At 41.6% G+C, this 19,309-nt stretch overlaps 1 long non-coding RNA gene across 1 annotated transcript in view; it reads right to left on the reverse strand.

The window, feature by feature from the left end:
• Positions 1 to 924: 924 nt before the first annotated feature.
• Positions 925 to 19,309, reverse strand: part of LOC148224129 (uncharacterized) — a 42,272-nt gene continuing 23,887 nt past the window's right edge. Inside the window, exons 5-6 of the long non-coding RNA XR_015802829.1 lie at positions 16,491 to 16,624; positions 925 to 4,998 (exon numbers count right to left, since the gene is read on the reverse strand). This is a non-coding gene — a long non-coding RNA (uncharacterized LOC148224129). The remainder of the gene's footprint in view (positions 4,999 to 16,490; positions 16,625 to 19,309) is intronic.

Consider the following 19,309-nt stretch of genomic DNA (forward strand, 5'->3'; position numbering starts at 1 on the left):
CCAACCAAAAACTACTACCTGAAAACATGGGGAAGAAGGAAGAAGAAGGCAGAAAGAAATAGTGCCCAAAATCCTCTATCTTGTCCCATTCCTATTACTATATTCTAAAAACCCCAATTTTAAAAACCTTCACCATGTGAAATTACACACTTCTAATTACACACTTGTGACTGTAACTCCATCACTCAAATTTGGGATTTCTCCAATGCCTCAGGTCAAAAGCAGTGTTCTCCTGGGGGTCAGTGTCAGAAAGCACAGAAAGCTCAAAAATCCCACGTTTCTGGGATCCAGCACCCACTGCCAGCTCCGATAGCCCAGGGGCAAGGCCAGGAGGAAAAATACCTCGGACAACTGGGCAAACTCTTTTCCCAGGCTGGGCCCAGGGCAGCCATGCTGAGGGATAGCCATGGGGGCTGGCTGCCATCACCTCAGGCTGAGGTGGGAGTGCCAGGCCAGCAAAAGAGGGTGAGGAGATTTAGTCCTCTGACCTTGAAAGTGAAGTGCAGCCATGCCCTGAAGAAATGACTTTATAAACACCCTCTCAGATCAGGGCCTTTGAAATTCAGTCAATCACAAAGAAAAATTTGGGACAGAAACAGCTGCTGCATCCCAGGAAACATGTCCCTCCATGGATGTCTTCTCCAGTCCAAGAGTACCACAGAACACTGTGCTGGGCCTGCCCACAAAGGGAGATCTATGGGATTTAATGCAAAAGAGACAAAGTTTGGATTTTAAGGGAGATCAGTTGGGTTGCATTTCAATTCTTTTCTATTTGTTCTGATCCAGAATGAATACCATTATTTACTTTATGTCATTCCACTCTAATTCATGTCCCAAGCTACCGCCATTGAAATGCAGAATAAAAATATGGCAAGTTATAACTGATAGACAAAAAAACCAGCAAGGGCAGATACATTCCACAGATTTATTCTATAAATTTTGGCTTTTCTTTTTTTTTTCCTCTTCTTGTAAAATTTTATTTTATACACCAGTTCAACTTTTCATTTCCATGCTTCCCAATGCATCCTTCCCTATTACTCTACTAATAAGTTTTGCCACTCTGGTTTTGTCCCCTCCATCTGCCCAGCATGATCAATGCTCCAAAAGGATTTTTACCTGTTTCACATTAGTATTGCTGGTACCAACATAGGTACCAATACCAAGCAACAGCCTCATCATTTACCCTGCACTGAAATATGGGAAAAGTTCAGCCCCGGGTAAGTTTTCTGGCTCCTCTCTGTAATAACTAGTGCCACTAAAACAATAAAATTTTATATCATTTTTATTGCATCCATCCTAGGGAATTATAGGCAGAGCAGTGGCTTGCAGAGCAGATGTGTGAGGCTGCAGACAGAACTGCATCTGTTTCCTTTTGCCACAAATTGTTTTGTATAGATCCCTGTTGACTAGGAAATTTAACATGCTGTCGCTGTACATCACATTTGTAATAAAATCATCATTAAACAAACACATTATCTCCTTCTACTCTCCTCCCCCTTTTCTTTTTCTAATAACAAATTGACTTTATTTTCTCTCCATCTCCTTCCTTATCACTCCACAAAATAGATTTTTCTTTTGGTTCCACTTTTACTTGGAGCTGGGCCAAGTCCAGAAGTTTGATGTCAGCTTTTACAGCAGTCCTGAGAGTACAGGGAAGATGGGGAAATGTCAGTAAGAATCTGCTGCTTCCCACTAAATCAAAACATATTTGTCACTGTATTTCTTGAAGGGGTCTTTTTTTTTTTTTCCCAAACCCTGCTTTCTATGAGCAGAAGAGAATTAAGTCTCCATCCAGACCCAGATATGGAATTGAAAAGAAAAGCTGTCTCTGAGCTGCAGAAAGTTGCCTGCAGCATTTAATCTCCAGGCTGGGGTGATGCCCTGCTTTTGCTGCAGCTGTGAGTGCTTTGCAACCTCATCGTTCCCTGGGTCACTGCAGCTACTCCACTTTTTGGGCTGTGGAATAAACCAGCTCCTGGCTGCTGATAAACACACAGAGCAGAGGTCTCTGAAAGAGCATTGCTATTTGCAAGCAAAAACCACCTGATTTAGCTCGTCTTCCTACAAGAGGGAGAGTGGTGTGTTAATGTAAAATAAATCCTGCAAGGTAGCACATACCTTCGGGAAATGCACGTTTTCTGAAGGATGGGGCCACACCAGCTGCAGCTGCTCTGCTTCTTGGTTAAGGTTGCACAGTGGGGTCTGTGTCTCAGAGAGCTGGACTCTGCCTGTGCCATCTCACATGGACACGGAGCAAAACCATACAGGACTGCTCAGAGCCATGGCTGTACATCTCCCCCAAAACAGCCATTCTCACGGAGAGGCACTGCCATACCAAATATCTGGGTACATGCCAAGCTGGGAACACAGCTGACACAGACAATAACGAGGGGAAGCTGGTGGGATTATGACTGAAAATCACAGCAGTAATAAAAATGACAGAAGGAGTCACAAGCCCTTTAAGGGGTTCTGCCTTATTTGCATTTTCTTATGTTGCTTGGAAAACTTAATGAAGTTTATCTTCTGTCATTAAGATAAACCAGCTCTGTGGTAGTGCTGTCAGAGCTTCACTAATTAAAAGTCAGCCTCCAAGTGCTTAAAGCTTGTCTACACTTGAAAATTAATTCTTTTTGAGGTAGCATATACATTTAATTTGCAGCAGCTATATTACCTAAATTAGGATATCTATTTTGTAGTCAGGGTTCCTCTGAACTTGGCTCAAACTGAAACTGAGCATTTGCTTCTTTGCCTTATGCTGAACCAAGAGATCTGTGCAAAAGGAAGGATTCAGGGGTACCTCTTGCTAAGTATCCCCACACACAGACAAGACTTAGGATGGCTGATCCACAGCACTTTCCTTTCTGAATGCTTTTCCTTGCCTTGTGCCACATCAGCTGAGGTAAGGCTGCAAGCAACAGATGATGCATGGCTGCAAACAATGTGCTAAATTGTTGTAAGTAGTAGTTATCAAATTTGTATGGACCTGTAGTGGTTATGCAAGGCTGCTATTACAAAGCCTAAATAAGAGAACTTAAACCTGGACTAAAATTTTTCTGAAAAACCAAAACCATTTTCGTAGTGTTTTTATAAACAAGAAAGTTTGAAATAGAGAAAAAAATACTATGAAAATTTGGGATCGCTTTTCTTTATGTGCATTGTATGAATACAATTATCAACCAATTTAAGAAATTAGTAGAAAATTAACACTAGGTAATATAAAAAGAATTCTACCACCATCAAGGGTGTTTTTCCAATTGAAATCCAAGAGCTTACAACATCCAAGACATCTGGAAATTTCAGAATATCTGAAGAGCACAAAGCAAAATTCTTAGTCCTCCTTCCTTTCAAATCCTGCTCTTTCAGATGCATGTTCAAGACTGAAAGTTTTCCTAATACTTGCTAGTGGAATAGATCCAAGACAAGGACTAGAGAGATCCACAGCTTGACCCTTGTCAGCAAATCTGGATGATGTACAAAGGGTAGAAAGGTGCTGTTTGAAAGGAGAGGCTGTCCCCACTCAAAGGAATGTAAGTGAGGGGAAAAAAAAATGCTCTTTCAGGTTTATGAAATACTGAAATGCTCTTTTTCAGATCTCTTTGTAGAGCTCACAGAGCATATCATAGCTCCAGGTTGGTCATTTGGCAAATCCAGACAGGAAAACAAGTCAAATTGGGAGTTTTATTCAGGATCTTAAATGTAGAATCATTCATCACCTTTGTGAGGGAAATGATCACTGTGATAATCTCATCCATTTAAAGCAGAGATTTTGGAGAATGTTGAAGGAAAATGGTAGATGGGGAGCCATGTCTGGCAAAAAGTTTTTGTCATATGAAAAGAAATAATTTGACAGTCCTTGAAAGGCTGTCTGGCCCTTTAGCTTTACCCATTTGACCAGGTGAAAATAACATAATTTTCCCTCTTCTACATGGAAGGGAAAGGAAAGGGACTTTTCTTGGTGTTAAATACTAAACTCTTTAATCATCATCTACTCTCTACATGATTTTAGCCCATTTTCTACTTGGTGCCATCTATATTTGGTGGGAGTCCTTCAGCATTTTTTGTTGGATGTCTGCAATGGATTCCCCCGAGCAACTGACTGATGGTCCCAACAATATCACCTCCCTACGGCAAAAATGGGAAGCTCTGCTCCAGTGGGACACTGGTAAAAAAAGGGCTACCCTCCATTTAGTTATTATTTTCTCCCAAATAATAAGAAATGGCCTCAAGTTGTTCCAAAGGATGTTTAGATTGGCCATTGGGAAAAATGTCTTCATTGAAAAGATTGTCATGTACTGGAACAGGCCGCCCAGGGAAGAGGCTGTCACCATCTTGGAGCTATTTAACAGATATGTGGATGTGGCTCTGACATGTTGGTTTTGTGGTAAGCTTGGCAGTGCTGGGTTAATGGTTGGACATAATGATCTTAGAGGTATTTTCCAACCTAAATGATTCTGTAATTATGGTGTAATATTCTCAAGGAGAGATATTGTATGCTAATAAGCAAAGTCCTAGAAAAAACACAGTAAGACAACATCCATGTATCCCATTATTTTCTTTTGTTCTTGTGTTGGTTCTCATTTTCTTATGTTTTTCTCATACAAGATGTTTATTATCCTGGATGGTCTGGGATGGTCTGAGGTCACTGTGGCACTGGCACTGCAGTACTTCTGGGCCTCTGATGAGTTTCTGGACCCCCAGCAAAGGATATCATCCTTCTGTGAAGCTAAGAAATCTCAAGTGATGGTTATCCTTTAAAATACAGCCACAGAAGTTTCCCATGCTGTGAAATTAACTGGGGGGGAGAAACACAAAATACTGGTCTCCAGAGGAAAATATTCAGGAGGACTCCTGCATTCTCCAGTACACGTGTCCACACACCTGAAGGATAACAGAGCATGCCATGGGCAGTGGTCATCCAGCTGGGATGAGATATTCCTCCTGCTGGTATCCAACTGCTTGCTTGAACATGAAACGCTTGGCAGTAGAAATGCGCCACAGCTGGAAAACACAAACGAGTCAAAGCAAATAAACAATCCCAAAATTAGGTTTAAACCAGAGAATAAAAATCAAACGTCATTTGAAAGCGTGCTAAAATTGGCTGGTGTGGGAGAGAGCATTTAGTGGCTCAGCACTTCTCTGCTGCACTTCAGAAATTAAAGAGAGAAACAGAGAAACAGTCTTAGATGAAGCAATAAATAACGGACGCTTTCAACACATAATTTGCATTTGAATTAACTAGGCTGGCTAAATTAATTCATCCATTATGAAAGGAGAATTTTACTGTCTATATTTTCAGGCTCCCTAGTGTGTTAAGTTAAATGGGCATTGAGGCGGGGACTACTGGCTTCCTAAAAATTGCTACAAAATTACCTTCCTCTCAATTATTATCTAGTTCACACAATTTGGAAGCCTAATGCTGATAAAAACAATTGTCCCAGGGCCTTGTCTTTTCTCTACTCTTTGGATTGTGAGGGTGAACAGCTACAGCAGCACTTTGGGGTAATCCAGGCCTCACTCAGGTTTTTGTGTGAAACATTTTTTCAGGCCTCCCATCCCAGAAGGGTTAAATCACATAAACAAATTTAATTTGAATTCAATATAAATTTAAATTTTTTTGAGGCTGAAGTGTGATTTCTTTGCAACATTATTTGAATAGCTTCCCTGAGAAAATTTCAGATAACCTTAAAACAGATAGTTGCTGCAATATATGACAATAGGTTATTAATTATATAGCTTAGAGCATCAAGAACCAACTGGAAGAAGACATAAGCTTGGAGACATATGGAATAATCAATACATTACATTGTTCTTAATAATGCATTGTATTTGGAACTACAAACACAAGTTATATTTTCATGAGCTACACCATCAGGATTTTCAAAACCATGCTCCAAAAAGCATTTGAAGAAAGGGGAAAGAGAAATTGCCATCTCCCCATTGCAAACAAACAGTGGCAGGGGGGAAAGCAGCTCGTGATTCAAACCATGTTCAGGGTAGAGTCACATCCTTCTGCCCACTCCATGTCAGGACAGATACACCCCAGTAACCTCCAAGTGCACCCCAGGCTTCCCAAGGGATGCACCGTGGGCTAAGGGAGAGGATCTGAGCAGCAAGGCTTTGACAGGAGCACGGTTCACCAGCAAAACCTATTTAAATCACTGACACTTCTGCCAGTGTCTGGAGAAAACTTGTTCTGGTTGGGGAACAGGAACAAGCAAGTGATGGATGGGCACCTGGCAGCACTGCCCTTTGCTAGCAAAGCTCTAAACACCTTTTCTAGAGTCAGAGAGGAGAGAGGAGCTTTATCACAGATCTCAATTCACACAGCCAGGTCAGGACAGGATGGATTTTGGCAGAATAGTGACACTCTCCCAAAACAGCTATGTTGCAAGGCAGAAGATGTACCTGTTGCTCACACTTTTCCAAGTTTTGTGTCCCACATCCTGGTCTAATAAAGCATTCCAGCATCACTATTTCTTTCCTCAATTCTTTTTTGTAATGGAGGAAAAATCATAGCAGTCCTTGCTGTGCCATAGTATTACTCCATCAGCCCATAGAGTTTCCTCACTCCACATGGACCATAGCAGTGGTGTGAGGAGAAGGAAGAAAGAAAACAGGAAGGCAATAAATTCATGCTACACTCCTTGCAATGGCATGATGACCCCCTATCCAGAGAGCTCTGGCACCAAAAACAAGGAGTTAGAAACATTTACACTCTTTCTTTAGATTGCCATGATGAAACAAGCTGAATGAATTGTTGCCTACTAAAGGTACCCAGACATTTTCCACTCTCCTTGCTCACTGTCTATTGATTTCTTCTGTGCAGAAAGCAAACCACATTGCAGCAGAAAGCTGCATTGTTACAGAGAGTCCAAAGGGACTGTCTCCTTCTCTGTCTGCTTACACACTGAAAAGATGGGACCAGGCTTCGTGACAGTCTGTCCTTGCTGCCTTTGTCACTTCAATCCCAAAGGCTGTGTATACATTTCTTCAGCATTAAACCTAAGAGGCAAGATATGCTGTCCTGTAAGTCACATCCTTCAAGATATAAATCCATTTAGAGAATTGCTAAGGTTTCTTCCTTTGCTCTTAGCTCCAGAGCAGATTAAAAAATTTACATCTAAACAGAGTGAATTTGAAGACCGTAACAGGATGGGACTCCAAATATTGATTTGGTTCTTAGTGGAATGTTACAGCACAAAGCATCTACTGCATGCAGAGCGAGGATAGAAAACATCCTCTAGAGCAGCTAACGCCCTGGAACCTTACAGCATAACTTTTAAGAGCATTCACTAAACAAGGAGCATAGAAATTACCTGGGTGAATACATTTAAGCTACCTGAAATGATTGGCAAATGATTGACTCTTGCAAGGGCCATCTTTAAACCAAGAGCAAACTGTGCCTGCGCTTGGGCGGAAAATGAAAGGAGCAGATTGCCACTAAAGGGAGAGTTGCCTTCCCAGCCAGAGGCTGAGGGTGATAAAAGGGATGTTTAGACACATCATAGCGACAAGTCTGCGTTTTAAAATTTTTGTGAGCTGATACAAATCAAGGAGCCTTGAGGGAAGCATTCAAGTACTGAGCAATTCAATATCAAAGATAAGAACAAATAAAAGTATCTCACAAATCACAATTATGAGGACAGGCTTTCTCCAAGATTCATTCAAATTTTCAAAGATTCAGTATATGGTATATATTAAATATTATTTATGCATTCCTTGAGCCTTCTAATCGAGGGAAGAAATCCTGCATTTCCTAAGCTAATGTGAATAATGTAGTTTCCTTCCATAGCAGAAGCATTTCAGAAAATTAATTCTGTATCTTTGAAAAGGTCATTTATTCAAGGATGAGTGACAGGTGCCATAAACTTACTTGTATGTCTGTTCAGCTCAAGTGAACACAAAGCAAATCAATTCAGTGTGGTCAAGTGTAATTACCTGCCAGAGCAGGATCCATCGCTTGCTTTTATTATTAACAATGCCACGGATACACCAAATTCAACAACAATTTTGATTAGACTGAGGTCATACACTGGTCTCCATTCCCAAGTGCTTCCTTCTCCTGGAGTTTATAACATGATTATTACAGGAGAATAATTTTATTAGTGTTTGTACTGTGATGGCAATTAACTTCCAGTTATGAATGAACAAATTATGAGGTCCAGTGCTAGATTAGCAGGATTAAGTTTCAGCTGGAGGGGGGAAAGGCTGTGTTCTTCCAAGAGGGCATGTGTTTCTAGGAGCTGGAAGTGCTCACAGGACTTTGAGGCCTTAGCTCCTCTTTCTTTCCATTGCCTCAAAATGTTTTTTTTAATATATAAAGAACACACACATTGTGGGTGAACTCTCTCGCTAAGCTCTGATCGCCTGTGGTTATAAAAGACTTCAGCACTTACTGATATGCTCTAAGTGTCATTTCAAGGACCCAAAAGTTGCACTTCAACAATTCATGGATGAATAAATTGATGGATGAATACATCTTTACTTTTAAAATAAGTTTGTCTTTCTTTCATGACACAATTTAATCTAAAATGACATTTACTTCCCAACAAGCTCCGTGCTATGCTAGGAGCTCATTAATATTTTTCCAGATTGGGTTTTCTCCCTCATTTTTGGTATGATATAGTCTGGGGAATCATGGATATTTTAACCCAGATGTTTTTTAATCTCTTCAATAAAATGAGAACAATGAATACTTATAAAAGGTCAATTCAATATATATTTATGTTCCTATATGATGTTTATAAAACTCTGAGAAAAAAGAGAAAGGTTATAGATTATAAAATTGTTGATGGAAACCAGCCAAAAACTTCAAATTAGGCTAATATTTACAATATTTGGCTGACAAATTAGGCTAATATTTACAATATATACACAATAGTCAATCACAAAGTTAGGAAGGAACTGATCATTGCAGGAGAATTCAGAGCATCATTGTACAGATGAATTGCCTCCTAGCCTTCAGCACAAGTGTGTCGGTACACACTGATGCTTGTGTCAGTTTTATTTTTGTATGTGATGGCTAAAGTGTTCTGGTGCAGTCAAATGAAAATTAAATTATGATCTAATAAGAAGAAAACCAATTAGAAATAAAGATAACTCACAAAGACAGAAACATTACACCACACAGTTAACAAATTAAGAAGGCTGACCTCGTTGGAATCGTTGCTAAACCTCCCCAGCAGGCAAATTTAACTGTGTGCATCAGACTGCAGTTTCCCTGAAGTCCCTCCAGGGCATCAGAAACTAGCATGATTCCCAAGGAGTTCTCTAATCATGTAACTTTCCTGGGTGCTATTCAGCATAAGAGCTGTTTAAAGAACGAAGGATATAATTCTACACAATGCACAATGCCATTTGTCTTATTTTGTGAGGTTCCTGCTGAAGTTCTGGCTCTCGAGGTAGAGCAGTCAAAATCAATTCTCACCTCCATTCATCGTGCCTGGGGGATGAATGGATGCAGACTGTGTGCCACATCCATAAGAGCTGCTTCCATTATTCTCCAATCCCCCCAAAACAAGTATAATTCAATTGATTTTCTTTATGCTTCCTAGAAGGTTACAAAGGACAGAGCTCTGCAAAATGAAAGACAGAGCTCCAAAAGCAGCAGGACCGGGGAGAAGCTTGAGTTAACAGAGGATGCTCACACACAGGGGTCACTGGGGCATGGGGGCTGTAAAGATCTGTCTCCCTAAAATTTTGGCAACTGCAATGCCAAAAGTAGGTGCTTTTAGTTTTGCAGTCTTTGCCCAGTAATGACAATGCTGACTTCCTTTACTCACATGTTTTTATAATTTGACACAATGAAGAGTGGACTTCTTCAGGGATCACTTTCTTATTTTGCTCAGCAGGAGTTGCTCCTAAAGTACAAGGAATTCTTGCAAGACTCCAGGATTTTCCTATTTTTTACCATCTTACTGGAAACAAAATTTTCTGTAATATTTGCCATCAGATCTAATGAGCTCACCAGAAAAGATCAAACTATGGGGAAAACACCCTGATTATTTTTATTATTTTTATTATTTTACTATTTTTATTATTTTACCAAATGAAATGCTTCATTTTAAAGCCTGGATTTGAAAAGGTTTTGTTTTGTTCTTTATTTAAAATGTAATACTACTGCTCTTTGGTGGATAAAGCCCCAAACCAAACACAACTTGGTGTTTTGAATCACGTTCTGCTTTAGATTTCAGCATTTGCCACATATGGGATGAAACACCATTTTTGTTCTGATCTACATGACAGGCTGTCATCAGAATATGAATACATTCACATGGACCTAATTGACTGTATGTACAAGGACTACATGTTCCCAAAAATTCTGCTTATTCAGTCACGATATAAAAATAGAAAAGAAAGAGCCATTGCCTGCCTTTCACAGAATTCTCTGTGAGCTGTTACGAAGTTTCTGATGTCTTTCAGATAAATAAAGCATTTCATAACTATATGAGCAACAGTGAGCAACAGGAGGCAGAAATACATTGACCTGGGAATATATAGATTGAACAATTTCAGCAGAACAGCACTGTGGACTCCATGGACCATTTCTGTGATGAATTCTTTTAGCTCTTCAGTGCCAGGATCTACAAGGCTTAAGGGATTTCACCTGCAACATCTATAGGTGGACTTATTCTCACATACCTTCAACTCAATTAAAAAAACACAAAAAATTTATCTCACATCATTTTAGGTCATATCACACCAGCTGAAGACAACACTGGCCTCCTATTTAGCTTCCTAGGTTGGACTAGATGATTTCCAAGGTCTTTTCCAACCTAGTTAATTCTGTGATTCTGATTCTTCCTTTAAAAGCAGCTTTATGCTCTGGCCAAAGCTTTGCTATGGATTTAGTCTTTTCAAATTTAGTGACCTAAGTTAAAAGCCACAATATTCCTCACTATGCAATGCTGGGTTTCCTTCTGCCCTTCTGGAAGCATAACTCATGCAGGAATGAAATGAAATGCCTTGGAACTGCTAAGAAAAAAGAAGCCACCAATAGTTCACCAGGCACATAGGATGATATTCTTCTGATATTTAATTCCTGTCTCCTGTTGTGACATCACCACACTCTCAGATTAAATCAGACCTCCTAGTCTGATAAGTGAAGGCAGCACAAATGCTCCAAGCTCAGGATGTCCCTCTCCTGCTGAGGAAAAGACTCAAAGAAGCATATGGAGGATATACTGGTGTTGGAAGCCAAAACTCAGCCTCCTCATTTTCCATATTTGTTTCAAAGCTTTTCCTAATCTATATTTCTGCAAATATTTTTTTTTCCAACAGAAATTCCAGCTTGGAAGTGTGTGAAAAGATGATATAATGTTTCACAGGTGATAGTAAAATAATTTTACAGATGACACTGGTAAGAAACCAAATGTTTCTTTGATGTTTTGATGAGTCCCTATCTCCATACTTTTCCAGCAGAGGTAGGACTCTCATTATTTCAGCACGACCCATCTGGATTTTAAAAACACCGACTTAAACATTTTATAACCTTTCAAAGAAAAAAAGAAAAGAGGAGCTGAAAAAAGAAAAGAGAGCCTGAGCTCCCCTATGAAAGAGCTCTAGTAACAAGTCAGAGGCACAATCATCCAAACCATGGGCAGGAGAGAGAAGTGTCACCACAGGGGCCCTTCCTAAAGGCCTCCCAAAACAACTTGAGCTCTTCAGACAAACAATATGCAGTGAGACAAGGGCTAAGTTCACAACTACTTACATATTTTATATTGAGTCATAATTAGCTGCAATATATATATGCTTCACTTTAAACCAGCTATGAATAGATGAGTAAGTGCCAGGGACTGCCATCTGCTCCCTAAGCCATAATTAACTGCCTGATTACTAAATACATATATATTTATCTAATTAGTTCTAATAGCCCTGTTTTAGCTGGCTCTGCTCCAAAAATCAGGTGAAAAAGTGCATCCTACTGCTTGATGGAGAAAGGCTGGAGACATGAACAATTCTCACAGGAGGCTCCTCCAGAGGCCAGCACGGCTCCAGTGGGAGGGCAAGAAGGGTGACAAGGGACACCCAAAGCAGGGAGCTGCTGGGAGGTTTAGCAGGACAATACCCAGGGCATTGCTAAGCCAGTCCCTCTCTGCCTGTGCCAGCCTGGGCCACCATGCAAAGCTGCTCTTGGGTCTCATGGTACTGTGGGTGAAAATCAGGTGGTGAAAACCAGGATGGTGAGTGCACAGACAGGTGTAACTGTGCCCCACCATGAGGGGACACCAAGCAAATGCTGCTTCTTCAAACAGAGATCACTGGTTATTTGAGCCCACATAATTCTACTGGCAACATGGAGAGTCCAGAAAGACTTTCTATGGAGATTGGGATACTTTGCTAATTAATTCAGGAAGAAAAAAGAAATTTGCTTAATATGTATTTTTTCCCAGTTCTCTCTGCGGTATAACCAGTGTTGCATCCACTGTTAATTTCTGGGTGAGCAGCATCAAGGCGTTGCCACAGGTCAGATTTTATCATAAATTCCACATTTTGATTGCAACTCCGACACTTCCTGCAGCATAAATACATTTAGGGCCAGATTTTAAAAGCATTTCAGATGCCAAAGGGTACATTTGACATCGATTTCCATGGAAGCCAGGAATCCAAATGCATCAAAATCCAGCCCATCATTCAGCCCAGCCCCAGTGAATCACTCTTTGTTTCCAAGGGCTGCAGACTAGCTCAATTTTGACTTCAGATTGGAAAGCCCTCTCATTACAGTAAGCATGGGACTTCTCACAGCAATCCACCCATGGAAAATCTCCACAGAAGGAATAAAAAAAAAATGGCCTGAAGCTTCTTCATCCCCTTTTACATAATTTGTGATTTTGCAGGACCTATTTGTCAGGTTCTTTCCAGAACACCAACAGCTCACATTATTTACATCACCTCTGGATATCTATGTTAGAGTCTGTGCTTCTTTCCTGGAAGCAGAGAGATCGATCCATGAGTTAGGATACGAATGTGAAGCCCCCACAAGATGTCCTGCTAGGACTCAGGGCTCCCCTGTGCATATATTGAACCAGATCTTTGGTAACTGGAGTTTATTCCCAGCCATCCATTGGACCAAGCTGCTGTAGCAGCTTGCATCCTTTCCACAGCCTTCCCTTTCCACAGTTGGGTTTCCTGCTCAGCTCTGCTTCCCCCCACGCATTATATCTGCCTTTGCACCCTCATACTGATGCCACCAGACCTATCAAGAGCTCCTGTGACATTTATACAAGAGAATTTCACCAAATCCATCATCCAAGCCTGGCAAACGAAGTGTGACAGACTCATCCTCGCTTAATGCCCGTGGTGGTGCCAGGTGACAGCAGTGACCTGATGTGGCTGTCCCACAGCAGAGCAGGCACATTCATTTAGTGACACATACTCCTATCTCTATTCCTCAGCTTTCTCCACACCCCACGGGGTAACCAGATGTGGATGCCATTTCTTCCAGCCTTCAGGGTTAAAAAAACATCCTCAAAGTCCCTTTATTTCCACAGATGGGCTGAGATCTCCTAGGCCCAGAGCTGTGTATTTGCATGTTGGTGAAGGCAGAAAAACTCTGCCTGCAGTTCCCTTGTGTTTCTGGGGAGATGCAGACCCCTTGCAGGTCTGGAAGAAATATTATTGCTCTGGCACTGTGATTACAAGCTGCACAAAGCTGCTATATTGCAAGTGATGAGTGGGAGGAGGAGGAGATCACAGCTCTTTTTTGGAGGAGATGAAAGGATGTAATTTTTCAAATGGGACCAATAAACTGAGACATCTCCCCTTAGAACCTGTTTCTTGAACACTGCTCACAACCTCTCTCAGCCTCATAACAAGGCAACAACTGGTTGAATAAGAGAATACAAATTACTGTTGTTCAAGTAAATAACCTGAAACTAGCTTAATTCTTACCTTTCTCACAGAACCCATCGGCAGTTGTCTTTTTGGATAGTTTTATCCCACAAAATTAAGACATTTAGCAAGTTACAAAAAATTAATTACAGAAAATCTACACCATCACCGTGGGCCTTTGTCTCTGCTAAGAAACATGCAGAGCCCCTTTCCTTCAGCTGCAAGCATCCTGTTCCCCATTCTTATCATTATTCATGAAATTAGAATTCCTTTCTGTAAGAACATTGCCCAAAGAAAATTCACTACTCTATTAGAGTTTTGCTTATGCCAGTCCCTACACCTGACTCCTGATGGCCTCTCTCCAGAAAAGCATTTCTGTTCTGTAGCCAAGGGAACATCTTCTTAGTGGCTTCCTGGGAACGTTTCATGCACTGGGATTCACCTGTTAAATCAGGGCCTACCACTTATCTGTCCAATTAATAGCATTGGGCTCCTTAATTACAAGCAAATGCAGGCAGATATTTTATGCCATTTGTTGGGAAAATTTTGTATGTTCTGTGACAACAGTTATCAACATTTTCTTTAAAATGTACACACATGCACACACACACACATATATATACACACACACACATACATCAATTATTAAAATCTCCTTCCATTTTCAGAAACCATTTTCTGGCCTCATAATATCAGAGGTTACAGTTTATTGAGGGTACAGGGGTCTCACCCCGAACTTGTGACAGGTGCACTCCTCACAGTCATCTTGAATAAAATGGAAACAGCTTCCTCAGGATGGCACAGGAAGGACCCCCTGCTAATTTACATTTGATCAGAAATTTCAATTATGCTGGCCACTGAAGCATGCAGGATTCACATGCTTCCTGCTTCTGCCTCTGCAAATGGGCAAAGCCAAAGCAGTGTGCTCCCATGATCCCAACAGCCAAGCTTTTGGGGCTGTGCAAAATGCTCAGGCTCCCTCTGCATGCCCTGGCATTGAGTTGCTTTGCTTTCTCTGCCAGAGGGGATGGAATCCTCTCCTTTCCACCACTCATTCTGCCATGTGACCTGTGAACATGAACCTGTGACCTGCTGTACAAAGACACCTTACCTTTAGAAAGGCCAGAAATTCCTCAGAGTGCTGACCAAAGTGAAACATTGCCATTTGCCTCTTTTGAAACAGATCTGAGCATACATTCGCTTATGGAGAAAACCCAACCATTCTCTACATGCACCTCAAATATCCAAATAAAAGACTTCCTCCCCAGTGAGGTTTTTTAATTAAAGTAATCTCTAAGTTTCATTTTCACTTCTTGCTGAAACACCTCTGCATGGAGAAAAGGCCAACCAACACCTGCACCAGAGCCCAGCCCTGGGGTGATTTTCAGTTGGCTTTTTGTCACCTCCTTAATCCAGAACCTGGCTTCTTGACAGTGGGCAATGAGAGCCTAAGTGCTCTCAGAGATCTCTCCTAGCAAGAGTCTCTCCTCAGTCAAAAATCTGACGACAGTGTGATGCCTTTTCCTGTCGACATCCCTGACACCAACCACTTTTCTCATTGACTGAACACTTCTCTGGCAAGACTGAACCAGGGGCAAGCAGCTCTGATCTGTGTACAGTGGGCACTGCAATAAGGCTTAGTAAAAAGCAGATGTTAAGTAAGTTTGGTACAATATTTTATTCCCTGAACCTATTAATGAGCCACAATTAAAGCTTGAGACTTTCTCTGGAGCAAAATTGATGAACCAAGGCAGGTTCAGTTGCTTGAAGCTGTGTGGACATGGGGGCATCACACAATGTGCTACAGACAGCAGATTCTTGCTGGGGAGCTGTGATTATTCCTAAAATCTGAGGTAAAGGCTAAAAGGAATGGCTGATGAAAATTAATTGCCCTTGCTCCACAATCATAAACAGCTCTCTTTTGCTCAAGGGAAAGACTGGGTGAATACAGCAGCCCTGGTGCTTCTAAAGCTCAGCACCACATGAATTCCTTTTAGACCACTAAGAATGTGGCTTGAGGCTCATCAGGAGGAAGGGAAAAGTATATTTGATGGCTGGGGCAGAGAGACTGGTGGGAAGCCACATGCCCTACTGCTGAGCAATTCCATCAGTGCTACCAAGGCAATGAAACTGGGAGCACAGCAGTAAGAATGAGCTGAGATTTGTGTCTGTAGCAAGTAAAAGGCTTTGCCTGAAGAAGAAGATTGGCTCCAATGTAAAGGGGGACCCTATTTTGTAGAATTGCAGGTCTTAGCTTTTCTCCCCACTTCAATTGGCCTCCCTCTGTTGCTCTGAGCACACGCCTCCACGCTTGGCTATTATTATGAACCCTGTAAAGCTGTTAGGAACCCATTCACACAGGAAATGGTAAAAGCACATCATCATTCTCACCTAAACCTAGAAACTTGATGTAGACCCAAGATACACAAGTCCAAGTAAGAGTGTTAGGAAAAATAAAAAAAAAATCCAGCCGAACCTACAGGGTAAGGTTCTCACTGTAACCAGATCACCACATATCAAATTAAGAGCTATTTTATTGAAAGTTTAGATTTTGTATGTTCATCATCCCTTAAAAGAAGAGGAGAAAAGCAGACTGTGGAGCCTCAGCACTGAATGACAGCCTGGGAGATGTCACCTTCACTCACAAGGCCACTTACCTTCTTTCTCCAAGGGGAGGGAAAAGTTTGACTTCTTTTGAAGGACAGATCATGCTGCAGATATGACCTTCCTATTCACAGTAGAAAGCAGGCCAAGACAGATATAAACACCTTTGGTCCCCTGAGGTTTTCCTCTGCAATAATGGAAATGATTAACTCAAACAGGATTTAAGGTTTTGTCTGTAAACAAAATGTTTTACTTATTCAGTCAGAAAGCACCATTAACACAGGCTAGTTTGTATACTGAGTACAAATTACAAATACTCTTTTTAGCAACAAATTTATTTCAGCTATCCCACCCAAAAATATGATATCAGTTCTTAAACAACCTCTGTTTGATATTTATGGTTGGACCACTGCAACTTGCTTATTCTAAATCCTAGTTTAATGAAAACTGCCAGTAACTCCCAAGATACAGCTAACAAAGTGATGAGCAACACTTCCCTCCAGCAACAAAGAATTTTGCTGAGTTGGGGAACTTCAAGGGAGGGCTTTTAATACAAGTGTTTGAACAGGATTAAAGGCCAAGGTCTTTCTCACACACCTTCAAGTCAGGAGGTACAGGATTCGTACCCTTCCTGCCCTAAGAGGGTGTCTGTGTGTCACACAGGCAGGTTGTATATTTTAAAAGCCAGGGTCCCTTTTGTTCTTAGATAATGAAATTTGTTTCTTTAGACTAGTTATTATTAAAACAAGTTCTCTATAGAATTTGCACAGGGCTGGAGACAATTTCAGGAAAAGCGCAGCATTCATAGAAAGGGCACAGGCTGTAAAGCAGCCTTCTGCACTATGTTATCTTCTCATCAAATCTATAAACCAAGGGACTGTACTTTGGAAAAGAATTGTTTGAGAAAGGGTTACACCTCAGGAAACTCAGCTGTGTTACTCAGAAAGTTCCATGTTGGTTTCAGAGTGGATTTTGTGCAGGAATCCTGCTGTTCTGCACAAAAAAAAGATCACGTTAAGAAAAACATACAGAAATCTCCTAACAATACCAAGCATTTAGTCTTTTACCATTTCAAAGGGGAGAGATTTCTTGTTGCTGCTGATCAGTTGTCCTCCCTGTCCCAAAACTCAGCTGATCCCACATCATGGCTATGTGGGAATGCTGCTGAGCATGGCAGTAAAGGCAGCCACGGGTACTGACGAACTGCAGGACAGTGCTGGGGCTTCACTGTCCTTCCCAGCACAGACAACCTCCTGCTAGTCTCCAGAGCTACTGGGATGTTTCCCAGACACATGGGCTTCCCCTCTGGAAAATTGCACTCAACAGAAATAACCTCTTGGAAATAATTGTGGGACGTATTTTATTGGAGTCACTTTAATCTTAACATCAAAACATGATGAAGTAAAAGAGCTACGATAAATTGAAAACACTGTGAGTTTTGCCTTTGCAAAACATCTTCATTCTCATCTTTCTTTGCCTTCCTCCAGGGCAAAAGAGAAGGTCAACATCTACAAATTTCTTCAAGGAGAGAAACTCTTATCTCAGTCCTCTCTTAATGCAATCACATTGCCAAAGCTGCAGGTTAAATGAGTTCAGTGACCTGTCTAATCACAAGGTATAACTTACAGATGAAGTGACTGCTCCACACTGCATCCATAAATGCAGAACCTGATTCCTCTCTGCCACCAAGACAAATCCTGTTTTGTGTCCCTTCTTGCCCATGAAATTGCTACATTCCCTGAGCCCCATGGGGACAGCAGCCAGAACTCCTCCCAGACCCTGTGCAAAGGTGGAGGCACTGTCCCTTTGGGTCTGGGGAAGCATAAGCCAAATGCCCCTCACCAGCCTGCACCAGCCCAAAATTCATGGCTTAGCCCTAATAACTTGTTCAGGGTGACCACCCAAGCCACTTTCTCACAGTGTTAAAAAGTCTTCCCATAATAAATGTAGGAAAACACAAAACAGGTGACACTTGACCACGATGCAGCCTCCAGTCCAGAAAGTTCTGGTCTGCCAAGAACATGGGGAGCACACATCAGTACACCACTTCTGAGCACAGCATCAGGTGTGGAAGAAAGGTGGAAGAAAAAGAACAAAGGTGGGGAAAAGCAGTTATTTTGGGAAGCACAGCTTGCATTTAATCTACAGTCATCCAGCAGCACATGCTATTCACTGGCAACAACTTCACCAGGAAACAGCTGAGCCAGCTCCTGAACACTGCCTTTAGTTTCTAAAGTGGCTCTCATGAGCCAGGACAGCTGTACAGTTAATTCTTCTACACAAACCATTCCCACATTCATGCACATGATGCTGCCCTGTGGCTGGAGGTGAGAAGCTGCCTGATTTACTTCTGTCCCTCAAAGGGCACACTCAGTGCAGGCAAAGAGAACACCCAGCACATCCAATGTGGGCAAGTGACACTGAACTCAGCTTGCAAACAGCTCCCAAACACCCCAAGGCTGGGGTGTTTGAAACCACAGTTGTGGGGGATGATGCCTTTAACTGCTTCCAAAAGGAATGTCCCCTCTCAGCACTGAAATCCAGCATGCAACATCTCTGGGCTTCATCCAGAGGAGTGCAGCCAGGATATGTATTTCTGCCCGTGTGCTCACAGCTGGGATTGAATCCTTATCCATGAAATGCATTTTTGGGTTCTTTCTGGCCTTTGAGAAAGGACCATCTCACAGTGCCTCTGCAGTCAGGGAGTGCTGGCAGAGGCAGGCACACCTTTCTGCTCTTCTCTGGCTCACAGCAAGGCAGATCAAGGAACTCAAAGCCTCAGACAGAGGTTTTGTGGTTTGTGGCTGGCAGAACTGGAGTCAAAGGCAGCCTTTCACTTCTCAAATTAGATCTCCCTGTGATGCTATCAAAC

Source organism: Sturnus vulgaris, chromosome 3 (genome assembly GCF_052056855.1).
Source record: "Sturnus vulgaris isolate bStuVul1 chromosome 3, bStuVul1.hap1, whole genome shotgun sequence".
Taxonomy (NCBI): domain Eukaryota; kingdom Metazoa; phylum Chordata; class Aves; order Passeriformes; family Sturnidae; genus Sturnus; species Sturnus vulgaris.